The sequence below is a fragment of the Protopterus annectens genome, chromosome 17.part0 (genome assembly GCF_019279795.1).
Source record: "Protopterus annectens isolate FY-2018-M chromosome 17.part0, PAN1.0, whole genome shotgun sequence".
Classification (NCBI taxonomy): domain Eukaryota; kingdom Metazoa; phylum Chordata; order Ceratodontiformes; family Protopteridae; genus Protopterus; species Protopterus annectens.
The window spans coordinates 349215759-349229628 of record NC_056751.1 but is presented as its reverse complement, the minus strand read 5'-3'; the positions used below and the strand labels follow the sequence as shown (position 1 = coordinate 349229628).

At 37.2% G+C, this 13870-nt stretch overlaps 1 protein-coding gene across 2 annotated transcripts in view; it reads right to left on the bottom strand.

Annotated features, from left to right (window-relative positions):
• Positions 1-13870, bottom strand: part of HPS5 (HPS5 biogenesis of lysosomal organelles complex 2 subunit 2) — a 1422788-nt gene that overhangs the window by 116175 nt on the left and 1292743 nt on the right. The window lies entirely within an intron of this gene.

Here is a 13870-nt window from a genome sequence, read left to right as displayed (position 1 = left end):
TGACATAAAACCAATGCAATTAGAATGAGGAAATTCCTGCAGCCAAAGCAATCGTAGAGCTGAAAGAATGAAACTCCAAAAGGGCCGACATTCATTGCTGCCAATATCCACTGTCCTGTTTCATGTAGGCTTTCTTTGCTGACTGGGTTAGTTCCACTAAGCCAAAGATCTCTTTTCAGAGAAAACCAAATGATATTCAATCTGGCTATAGGAAATTTGGCCAGGGTACAGGCAAACTTCCCCTTCTCTTTTCTGGATAAGTGCTCTAGGATCTTTTAAATCCACTTGAGTTGTGTCTCTCTACTCCTTAGACACTGCTTGAATTAATGTGGATATTTAGACTTCAGCCACATAGATATCCAGGTATAAAATGCAAAGGATATGTAATAAACTATGCAACCACACAGACGTTGGTTCAGAAATTCCCATATTTAAGGGGATGTGATAAGATGAAGATGTTTTTCATGTTTCACTGTTGCAGTCATCACATTTGGGGGTTATCCCTACCAGGGTAGCCCTCAGCCAGCCCAAATACCAGAGACTTAGTATTTCTGCATCAGTTGCTGTCGCTTGAGGACTGACATCAGGTCATCAGTAGTATAAAGTAAGGCAGCCGACGCCATTACATCAATCTTTCTTGCCTTGGAGCCAGAAGCAGTTCGCACGAGTGCCTGTCAGCCACTACCCACGTTTCATCTACTGAATTGAAGTTGAAGTCTTCTAAAGCTAAGTACCCCATTGGGGATCCTTTTTTCTTGCACTAACCTATGTCAGAAAAAGTTAATAATTGTCTTTCCTGTGTAAAACAAATACCACACCGAGACTTCCACTCGTACTGCATCACTTGTTTAGGCCCAGACCACAACGTCCCTCGTTGTCACTTCTGTGCTTTGTTCAATGCCAGAACTATGTGTCGTCGGGCCCTTATTGTAGCCAGATATTTTTGCTTAGAGTCCGCGAATTCCGATATGGCTTCGGTAAGCCATCCGACAGCAGATCTTCAGAAAAAACAAAGATAAAGACAGAGACAGACCGCACAGGTCCAAACCTACCGACCACGCTTCCCTTAAGCTAGTCGTCAGTTCTCCGGTACTCAGTGTGGTGCTTTCACAGCCCCTGATGCCTGCTTCTGTTGATTTGCAGGCTGCTACTGAGACCCTTTTGGAGTCCAGTATGCCGCAAAATTCTTCTTCGACTAAGGATCCTGCGGTCGTCTCAACCTTGGATGGGTCTGGAGCTGCTAAGCAGGCACCTGCTTCTGAGGAAGTCCTTCGCACTACCGAATCTCAACACAAACCAACGTCTTCTTTCGTGACTACCGTTCTTTCTAAAACTACAGAGTTTCTTAGGCCCAGGGTACGAACCACTCCTAAGAAACTGAAGACCCACTCTCAGGTGCCTGCTACCTTGCCTCAGTCTCAACTGCTTAAAATGGTGGAAGACCTTATCATGCTAATCAGGGGAATCCAAGCTATCCCCTCCAAAAGGAAAAGAGATCTGCCCCCTGTAGGTTTGTCTGAACAAGAGTCTGATGAATCTGAATATGAAAACATGCAACCCCTCTCCACTTATGAGGATTCTGATGCCGAAGATTCCTTTCCTTCAGCCTCTCCCCCAGTTAATCTATCAGTCTATGCCTTTCCTCCCCTCCCTCTCATCCCCAGGGTACTGCTCAAAATAAGCGAGGAAAAATCAAAGACCATTCTTATAGCTCCAGACTGGCCCCGGCAGCACTGGTACCCCTTGCTGTGCAGCCTGTCCCCACTGCCCCCATGGCATTTTCCTCAGATTTCAAACCTCCTGACCCAGAGAGAAGGGGAATTTATACCAATTGCAGACACTCAGTTTGGCAGCTTGGCTTATTCCCTAACCCCAAACCTATCTGCCAACCTCAGTAAACAGGTTCTGGATGTTATCCATGAGGCCAGACATCCTAGCACCAGAAAGTCTTATGCTGATAAACGGAAAAGGTTCTGCACCAGGATCCAGGCTAATGGAGTCAATACGGCACAGCCCTCCCTCCCTGTCATCCTGGATTACTTAGCTGACCTACTACACAGTGACCTCTCTTTCTCCTCTATAAAAATTCATGCATCTGCTATTTCTGCTTATTTTCCCACTGAGCAGCCCCGTTTCTCACACCTTTTGATTAAACAGTTCCTAAGAGGTGCTAGCAACTTGAGGACACCCAGAAGGGCACCAACACCAGCTTGGGACCTTAACTTTGTATTGGAAAAGCTCACCCTGCCCCCTTTTGAACCAGCTTCTTCTGCAGAGCTAAACTTTCTCTCCTGGAAAACAGCATTCCTTCTGGCCATCACTTCAGCCAGAAGAGGTTCTGAGCTGCAAGCACTCATGGCTGTGGAACCCTTCATCATCTTCCATGCAGCCAGGGTATCCCTCAGAACTAACCCATCCTTCATGCCCAAGGCGGTGTCCAGTGTGGCTCTCAAGCAATCCATTTATTTGCCCACCTTTTTTCCTAATCCCTAGAACAAGGAGAAAAGGATTCTTCACTCTTTAGATGTGCACACACAGCTCAGATTCTATCTAGACAGGACTAAATCCTTCAGAAAGTCTGATCAATTGCTGGTTAGCTTTGCTACTGGGGCAGAAGGCAAAGCCATCTCCAAACAAACCATTTCCAAATAGATAGCACACTGCATCCATTTCTGCTACAAAAAGCATGGAAAGCCTCTCCCAAGGGGGTCAAGAGACAACACCAGAGCAGCCTCCACCTCTGCAGCTTTCCTCAGCGGAGTCCCAACCAGGGACATCCTGAAGGCTGCCACCTGGACATCTGTTCACACTTTTACCAAGCATTACCACCTGCCTCTCTTCTCAAAATCAAGGGCAGGGTTTGCCTCTGCAGTCTTGCGGGGCATCCTAGCCAGCCCCTAGTTTCATTGACGGCCTCCACCCTTTTCCTCAGCTTTGAGAATCAACCCAAATGTGATGACTGCAACAATGAAATACGAAGAACATAGTACAGTTGTGTACACTTACCATAAATGTAGATGTTCGAGTGTATTCACTGTTGTAGTCCTGGTTTCCCTCCCTCTATCCCCCTTTCTTCTCTTTCTCCTTTTCGTACCATTCTAACTTGTTGTTCTCCTTAACTTACAAGTGACATATTATTGGTATTTATTTTCCACTGGTGGGGTTTCATCCACCAGAAACTGGCCTCCTACTTGGGGGCTCTTGACAGGTTAGGGCAAGAAAAACTGATGTAATGGCGTTGGCTGCCTTACTTTATACTACTAACGACCTGATGTCAGTCCTCAAGCGACAGCAACCGACGCAGAAATACTAAGTCTCTGGTTTTCGGGCCAGCAGGGATAACCCCAAATATGATGACTGCAACAGTGAATACACTCGAACATCTACATTTATTGCAAGTGTACACAACTGTACTTTCTTAGGTGTTGGTATTAAAAAGGATTCTGTTTTGGCAGCTTAGGATATGTGGGAAGGGACAAAAGATAATATAAAAAACTAAGAAACTGGAAGCTCTTGATTATGAATATGGATAGTAAGATATAAGCTGTGAAAATGCTTTTTACCCTTTTTGTTTTATATACAGGTCATGCACATTTTTATCAACCGGACCATAATAAAGAGTTGAAGGAATTTACTTCAGAGCGGAAGAGGACAAGTGTTAAGTGGGACACACAGATCTTCCTCACATAACAAGATGGATTAAAGATTACCTGATTTGAAGGGATACTTTAGAGCTATGCAGTTAAGGCTTGTATACATAATGCAAGCAGACAGTTACAAATCGGAGTGGAAAGAGATGATGATGAAATGGGGGGGTGGTTGAGAAATAAGGATAGAGTAGGATTTCGGATGTAGATCCATAAGGAAAACAACCATAAAGAACATTACATTCATAACATTACAGAACTACTCCAAAATCTGAGCCAACAGAGGAATGGAGAAAGGAGATTTTGCTAATATGGATGGCTGCAAGTAGGGATATGGAAAATAGGCAAAAGGGGTCAGGAACTTACTAGAGAAAATTGGCAAAGGACAAAAGTATTGGAAGCAAATAACTAGAAAATGAAAGGTAATAGAGTAGGATGAGGCGAAGCAAAAGTTTGGACTGCCGATTCAAGACTGCTTTCCCAACCAAGGAATGATAGAGTATAGGGAAAAGGATAGAGGAGTGCTAAGTGAAAGACCAATTCTGGTAGAGTTTTTAGTCGAGTATGTAAGAGAAACTGCTGTTAAAACAAGGATAATTAGAAGGCCTAGAAAGCACTGCATAACAACTATAGGAATCAGTTGGGTCTATATTATAACCTCAACTGTTCAGAATGTCGACAACGTCTTCATCAACACATATATGTCGAACAGCCACTTCAGAAAAAGGACACATCATCGATTTCTTTCCAAGGGAAAGAAATCGGTAGGCCAAACACGCATGACACAATACAACAAACACTATAAAGTAGGGGGCTGCACCCCCCCAGCTCCCAATGTGGGGGGCTGTGCCCCCCACACTTCCCAACTAAATATAGTAACTCCCGAGATCGCACTACAGTAGGGAAAAGGGCAGATGTAAAACAACGGCCCTTGGAAATAAATCAGTGATGTGGCCATTCGCTAAGACGTTTTTAACATTCTGAATCGTCGAGGTTATAATATAGACCCAATCAATCAGAGGAGGTTAGCAAAGATTGGGAAGAGTGTAGAGAGCCAATTTACAAAGGAAAGACATCTGTATGGCTCCCAAGTATTTGATAAAGTCTACAAGGTTTAAAATTTTTGTTCGGACATACTTGTATAGGTACTTTACAGACCGAGCAGACTTCAGAGATGTTTTCCGCAAGTAGACAGCAAATGCTGATGGTGTGATGGCAAAGTGAGAGGTAACTAGGAACATGTTTTTTTGGAGTACTTTGTCAGAAATGCTTTGGAGCAAATGGCTGTAACTAAGAAGACGTTTGAGCAGGGAGGCAGGATCATAGGTGTGTATACACCTTTATAAGTTTAATGCTGCAGGCTGACAAAGCAATTGATAGAAAATGCAAATCAAAAACTAAACCAGCTCTAACTGAAGTACTAAATATTGTAAAGGGGATAAATGAACTAGAGGTGGGATCTTTGGAAAAAGGATGGGGCAAGCTAAACAGAAATGAATGGAATTTGTAGGAACACAAAGAATAATATTCAAAAGAAGGAGTTAGGTATTAGGGAAGGCAGGAGATGAGCAATTTATGTAATACTGGCATGAATAATTGTTAAAAAGAAAACATGTAATGTATAATGCATGGGTATGATACATTTTAATATAGTTTGTTTTCCTTTATATTAATGTATGTGTACTTAAGCTTTAAGCAACAATTTAATAAGGCTGTTAACAATTTACTGAAAGGATGCAAACATTTTTTTCACATTTGGGAGGCTTTACAGATAAGAAAATAGCACATAAAAACAGTGCAAGTAGGAAAAGGCTGTAGCATGCACTTTAGCATGTGTAACCTTAACTTTAGAGTAAACTTCATTTGTTGAAAACATACACAGTTGTTTTTTTTGTAATTTGTAGCAAGTTAAAAGGGATGTTTTTTTTGAAAATGTATCTACCTTTTGGCTTCAGTGTTTTCATTAAAGTAAAAAGTCTTGAAAAATGTGACATAGGTGAGCAGACTGGTGTGACAAGGGAGATGATTTTTCTTAGTTATGTTACAGAACCAGAATTGGCTATACATGGTAAGGTCTTGTTGTGTCTAATTATGGTGGCTGCCAAAAAAGCAATTGCTAGAAAATGGAAATCAAAATCTAAACCAACTATATTAGAAGTAGTGAATATAGTAACAGAGACAAAATAACTGGAATTCAGATCTTTAGGAAAGAGTAGAAGCAAACTACATAGGAAAAAAATGAAATTGTGGGAACAATACATACATGGAAGGCAGGACTTAAATGAGCTATGTAATGTTTGACTGAAAATGATTGGGTAGACTATAAGTGATGTATAATGTTTGCAAATGGGAGTGTGTCAGTATGGTTTGTGATGTAAAATGCTTGCAACTAGGACTGTGTTGGTGAGGTTTGTTTTAATTTATATAAATGTATGATTGCTTATGTCACAAGTGATAATTTAATAAATATGTTTCTTATTTAAAAAAAGGGTAGGAATTGAATAATTTATGTAATGTTGATATATAGCAATACATCTGAAGTATAATGTTTAACACAGCTTGATTACTTTTGCATAAATGTAAATCTGCCTGTGTCACAAGTGATAATTCAATAAAAGTGTTTATAACAAAAAAAAAGAAAAGAAAAATGTGTCAAAGGTTCAAATGGAGATGAGAAGAAGCAACCACATAAACCCAGTCTAGGAAACAGTGTGCAAGTGTAAGCTAAAGGTTGAAAATATGCATTCAAAAGAACTGCCATGTATAACAGGTGGGTGTAACAGCTTTCTGTCATAATGGCCACTCTTGTCTGTATTATCATGTAATGCAAATGGATTTACAGTTACAGACAAAAAGCAAAGAGTACTGAATTATATTAAGAAGTGTATGGTAAAAAATATCAACGTTTCAGGAGAAACACTTGGATAAAATGAGCAGGGAAATTTAACAAAGGTGTCCAGAGTGGGCATTTAACAGAATATCAGGGACAAAGAAAATGGGAGTAGTAATACTGACTACCAGAGGGGTCTGTCAGTAATAGAAGAGGAAAATAAGACAATAATGGCAGATTAGTGGGAGTAAACGATTAATGGCAGGAGAGGAAGATAACAGACATGCACTGATATTCCACCTAGAACTGCTATTATGGAGTTCAACAGAATTTTAGGACAAATAATACGTTTTTAGCAGGGAATATTATTTATGGGTGGGGACTGGAACCTGATTTGCAAAAGTGAGGATGTATTAGGGGACCTAGAAGGGAAAATATAATAAAATAAGGTAGAGTTCTGAAGAAATATATGAGAATGTTTGGCATGGAAGATGTGAATTCAACAGAAGAAATCCAGACAGAAGATCCACATTACTCCTCAAGGTATAATGATTAGGCAAGGTTGAATAGAAATTATATTTTACAGGAACATGTACATTTAACTCAAATATTTGAAACACATCTAATGACTGTTTTAGATCATGCACTCATAAAAACAAAGATAAAGATGCAGGGTAATGGATTAAAGTGAGAATCACTTTCCTACCTATCTGTTAAAGAGATGAATTCAGGTACTAGGTAGGAAAAGTGATTTGAGAGTTACTAGGGAAGACAGAAATTTCTTCATAAAGGAAAGCTAGTGAATGGGATAAAATGTAAATGATGTTTATAAGCATAGTAGAAATAAGAGAGAAAATGATATGGGGAAAAGAATTATAAATTATTTAAAATGGTGATAAAGTACTGCAGAATAAAGGAATCTTACAGAACAAGAGGAACAACTGCAAACTGCTAACAGGAAAATAAGGGATTACTGAGATCAGAAAAGTTACTGATGAGCAACTATTTTTGCTAACAATTCCAGAAAACAAAAACTTTTAACACAATATGAAAAACAAAAAGTAGACAGGGATGTTGCCATACGGTCTATATTATATGAATGAATGTTCATAATATCGAACGCTTTAAAGAGAGAAAATGCCGGACCTCAAACTCGTTATTGTGGCACCTCCCCCCCCCACATCCCCTGCTAAATATATATATACCAACTCCAAGATCACACTACAGTGAGGAAAGGGCAAATATTCTGACCTTCACTGCATTGCGATTCCACAAGAAGCACTTCAAGGTCTGGCATTTTTGCTCTTTAGAGCATTCGAAATTATGAACATTCATTCATATAACATAGACTCGTTGCCATACAAAACCCTATAACAAGAAATGTAACCAGAGATCGTATTGAGATAAGAGATATTCTGAACATTTTATATTTTTTTTATAAAATAGAGAATGTGGAAAACAAGAAAAGGCATATATGGAAAATATGTACGGAAGACTTAATTACGAAGAGGTTAATGGCACATGAAAGCTCAACAATTAATAGCTAAGACAAGAAGACATGAGATAAAAATGACAATGCATAATCAATCAACACAGAAATGTCCAGGAAGTGACAGTATTCCTGTGGATGTGTGCTAGCTGGAAGGGAAAATAACTGATAAAGATCAAGAAGGTTTTACTTAAAAAAAAAAAAAAAAAAAAAAAAATGAAAAAATGCGGGGGCTACTAGTATCTTGGAACAAAGTAGTGGTAGCTATATTACACAAAGAGAGTAAAGACCCTTCAAACCCAGCTTCATACAGATCCATTTCAATTTTAAGCAATGATTATAAAGTGTTTACAATGGCCATTAGAATAATAATGGTGTTTCCAAAACTGACAGATATGGAGGAAAACGTTTGATAACATTAACAGATCAGTAATGATCCAAAGGGAAGCAAAGTGCAAGAAAACATCATTATTGTCGGCAAGTCTTGATGCAGAGGAAGGATTTAGTTGAGTCAGTTGGGATATTATGAGTGGAGCAATGGCATAATTTATAATTCCTGAAAATATAATAGGGTTAATTATGAGGATATACAAAGGCTCATAGGCAAGAATTAATGTGGGAGGTTTCATGGCCAACAAGCTATGTTTGAACAGAGGAACCAGGCAGGGGGTATTTTCTTTCCTCTTTGTTACACATTTTATATTTAGAGTCACTGGCAATGGAAGTATGGTTCTCACAAATTCAAGGAAACAACTGATATGTTAATCAAGAAAAGTTTACCCTCAGAGGAGGTTAAGTTAGAAAAGATTGGAAAAGCAGTTTACAGGGGAAAAAATGAAAGGACACATGTATGTTTGCATAGGCATTTTACACCCCAAAGAGGTTTCAAAGAATTTTTCCTTATGTAGATAGTCGATGTTGGAGGTGTGATAGAGAGGAAAGAAGTAATTGGGAATGTGTTTATTGAGAGTGCAATAATCTGGCAGATTTTAAAAATTCCCTACAGAATACTCTGTCAGAAATACTGTGGAAGCAAATGTCTGTAAATAAGGACATTATATTTTGAGCTGGTATACATGATCTGAATTGCCTAGTCACCTTATTAAGTTTAATTCTATTTACTTCCAAAAAAGCATTTTTTAGAAAATGGAAAAAATGTAAACAAACTGTATTTGAAGTATTGAATATTATAAAAAAGAGATAAAAGAACTGGAAATAGGATCTTTAGAAAATGGAAGGAGCAAATTACATAGAAATAAATTACATGCATAATAATGTTCAGGAGACAAAGTGAGGTTTAAGGGAAGGCAGGAATTGAGCAATTTATGTAATGTTAGGTTAAACAAGATTTGTAAATTAAGAAACATATATGTAATGTATAATGTATGTAAATGAAAAATTGTTCATATGGTTTATTCTCTTTTCTACTACTGGATGTTTGCCTACATCTTAACTGATAATTTAATCAAGGTGTTTTAAAAAAAAGAAAATTTAGCTTTATTCACAAATGATATCTTATACTGCATAAATCCAGAAAATGACATTTCTGTATTGTGGGACATTCTGACACAGTCTGAATTTTTTTTCTCATGATATAAAATAAATTAAGGCAGAAGAAGGTTATTGCAATAAACTATGTACTTTACACATGAATTGGTTTAATAGTGCCCATATTTATGTGAACATGTTAATACGAAGTATTTAGGTGAATGGATTAAAAGGGATTTTATTATGGCAGTTAAGGATATGTGGCAAGAGACTAAAATGGCAATAAAATACTGAGAAGTTGGAAGCCCTTGATTATGGATATGGATAGTAAAACACGAGCACTAAAACGTTTCTAGTATATTTAGTTTTATATACAGGCCAGGCATGTTATCAACCAGATGAGAATTTGTGGACTATAATTAATAAAGAACTAAAATAATTTTTATGGGATGGAAAGGGAAGAGGGCAAGAGCTAAATAAGATAAGCTGATTCTCTCCACAAAACAAAGTGGTAAGGGAATACTTGATTTGAAGGAGTACTTTAGAGTTATATGGTTAAAGCTCACATGCATAACACAAGCAGATGATTTATTTACTTGTTTTTGGTTACTGGGAAGGTCTGAGTGGGTGATGCAAGATCTCTTTTCAGCAGAAACCCGAGGAGAAAATCTCTAAAAACATATTTAGAGAGAGAAAACTTGCAAAGACATTAAAGTAAACACTTTGTGAGTGCAGACAATATCTAAAGTACAGTGATTACAGATTCAGTAAACACTGGAAGGTAATATACAGAAGATTATATATAAAAGTGGAAAAGAATGAGGAGGAAACAGGGAGGTTGAACTTGGCAAGTAAGCGGAAAAGTAGGATCTTGAATGCGGGTCCTTAAGAAGAATAACAAGCATACAGAATATTATGCTCAGAAAGTATTCCAAAAACTAAACTTACAGAGGAATGGAGAAAGAAGATATGACTAATAAGAATAAAGTTGGGCTATAGAAAATAAGCAAGAGGGGTTGAATTTACTGGAAAAAATTGGCAAAGGAAACAAGGTATTTGCAAATAACTAGACAGGGAATGGTAATAGAGTGTAATTAGGCCAAGCAGAAGTATAAACTGAAGATTAGAGACTGCCTTCCATATCATGGATTAATAAGAAAGTATAGATAAACAGAAAGGTATAGGGAATGGTAAGTGAAAGACTAGTTCCAAAAGAGTTTTTAATTGAACTTAGAACAGAAGTTGTTAAAAAAAAGAGTATAATTTGTAGGACATACAAAATATTGAATGATCTACAAAGATTCTACCATGTGAAGTTAGAAAAGATTGGGCAATATACAAAAGAAGAACGGAAGATGTCTATATGGCTCCCAAGTATGCAACAAAGTCCAGAAGGTTTAGCATGTTTGCTTTTGGAAGAGTTTGCACATGTATTTTACACTCCAAGCAGACATCAAAAACATTTTCTAAGGTGGACAGCATATACTGGAGGTCTTATGGGACAAATACATAGCTGAGAAGAAGATTTATTTATTTATTTTTTTTGGAAATGTAATGAGTTGAAAGATTATAAAAATTCCCCATAGAAAAAGAACTGGAAGTGGGATCTTTAGAGCACACAACATTTGTTTAGATAGGGAAAGGTAACAGAGTGGAATTAGGCCAAGCAGAAGTATAAAATTACACAGAAATGAATGGAATTTTGAGGAACAATAACAAGCAGAATACGGTTCAGGATGAGGAGTGAGGTTTAAGGGAAGGCAGGAATTTTGCAATTTATGTAATGTTGGACTGAGTATATGTAATGCATATTTTATGTAAATGAAACAAAAGTGTTAATATGTCTTATTTTCTATTAATATATGTGTGCCGATGTCTTAAGTAATAATATAATAATGGTGTTTAAAAAATACCCTACAGAGTATTTTGTCAAAAATGTTGAAGAAGCAAATGATTATAGCTAAGGTAATGATTTTTTTAAGATGGGATACAGGATCCGAACTGTTCACAAATAGTACGGCCTTATGAGGTTTAATGCTATTGGCTGCCAAAAAGAATTACTAGAAAATGGAAAAGTTCTAAACCAACTGTAATTGAAGTACAGGATATTGTAAAAGATATAAAAGAGCTGGAGATGGGATTGTCTGAAAAGGGACTGAGCAGACTACATAGAAGTAAGTGTAATTTATTTATAGGAATAATACATTCGGAATAATGTTCAGGAGGAGGAATAATGTCTAAGGGAAGGCAGGAACTGAGCAATTTTTGCAGTGCTGCATTGAATGATAATTGTTAAAATGAAAATATATTTATAATGCATGAAATATGTTTGCTATCATGGATTTTCTTTTATATTATTTTAATTATACCTATGTCACTGTCTACAATGTAAGAATTTAATAAGTGTTTAAAAATTTTAGATTGCTGAATACCTCTGTCCATAGGATCACTAATGATGGTGTGTTTCTTCTGGTTTAACATTTTATTTTCTAATCAGAAGTGATGTTATTTTTTGCCAAGTATCAAGATGCTAAATTTATTGACATGAAAGATGAGGTCTTAATTGGTACATCAAGTATTTATTTTTTGTAAATCATCTTCGAGAGCTTTTGGCAAATTTCCCTGAAGCAAGTATTATGTTACAGAGTTTGAAGTCATCACCATATTTAATTATTCAGGTACCATTTCCCAATCACTAGTAATATCATCAGGATAGTGTGGTAACCACCCCGCCTTGATTGTCTTAAATATTGCTTAACCAATGTTTTATAAAAAAAAACAATAATGTACTGAAAAACAATTACTGCTTTCTGTTAATCAATTATTACCTTACAGGAAGTAGTGTTGCATGACTCAACAACATCAAAATAAGCATCATGAACTGTCAGCCTTTCATCAACTGTTAGTATTACCTCTTCAAAGGAAGTCAAAACATTCAAAAGGTAAGATCTTCCCATCACATCCATGTGTTTCCATATCTAACAACTGTAGGGCAAGACCGTACAGGCCAAATTTATTTGGACTGCAGGCTAGAGACTGCCTTCCCTATCAAGGAGAGCATAGGCAAAGAGAAAGAAATAGGGGGGTCCTAAGTGAAAGAACAGCACTGGCAGAGTTTTTAGTACAATCTAGAAAATAACCCACTGTTAAAAAAGGAATAATTAGTAGAGCATATAAAATATCGCATAACTATAAAAATCAATCAGAGGAGGTTAGAAAAGGTTGGGTAGGGAGACTGGATAATCAATTCACAAAGAAATAATGGTGATATATGTAAGTCTCCCAGATCTGCAATAAAGTCTAGATGATTTAGGATCTTTACTTGGAAGTGTTTACAGTGATATTTTTCTACTGTAAGTAGACTCCAAATAGTTTTTCCTCATGTAGACAGCAAATGGTGGAGGTGTGATGGGAAAGAAAGTGTAACAAATTGGCAGACTTATGACTCTGCCAGAGATGCTGGGTGAGCAAACTGGTATAACTAAGAAAATGATTTTTGAACTATGATACAGAATCAGAATTGCCTAGACATAGTAGGGCCTTGCTGAGTCTAATTATGGTGGCTGACAAAAAGCAATTACTAGACAATGGAAATAAAAGTCTAAACCAACTGTACCAGCAGTAGTTAATATAGTAACAGAGATAAAACAACTGGAATTGGGATCTTTAGAAAAGGGTAGAAGCAAATTACATGGTAAAAAATGGGAATTGTAGGAATGATATATGCAGAGGAGAAATGAGGTTTAAAAGAAGGCAGAATTTGAATGAGCTATGTAATGTCTGACTGACTATGACTGACTAGATGGTAGGTTGTGTATGATGTTTGCAACTAATATGGTTTGCGATGTATAAATGTTTCCAACTAAAATTATGTTACTATGGTTTGTTTTCACTTATATAAACGTATGATTGCCTACGCCATATGTGATAAGTTAATAAAGATGTTTCTTGTTAAAAAAAAAAAAAAAGACTGTACAGGCCAAATAGTATTCAGAATAGTTATGTGGGATTGGCTGAATTCATAAGGGACATGATCACATTATGGTTGAAGCAAAAGCCCACTGATATTCCTGAGGGTCTGAAATGTGGCCACCCCTCTTTCAACAGAAAGTCAAGTATGAAAGATTTTAAAGGAGAAAGGATCCATTGGGTAAGCCTGGTACCTACTTCCTTTAGGCAGAATATGGCCACCCTCAGCCTATCTAGTTTTTTGGGTGGTGAAAATTGGGAAATAAGTTATTAAGGTTTCCTGAAATACATGAGCTCTCACTGTTAAAAACAGAACTTCAGTTTGGAGATCCAAAGCAAATTAAGGTCCTTTGGAAAGTTCGGGTCCATTGTTATAAGAGGCTAGCCTACAGAGTGTTGGCTGGTGAAGCCTTTTCAATCATGCCTTCTTGGACATATCCATAAATT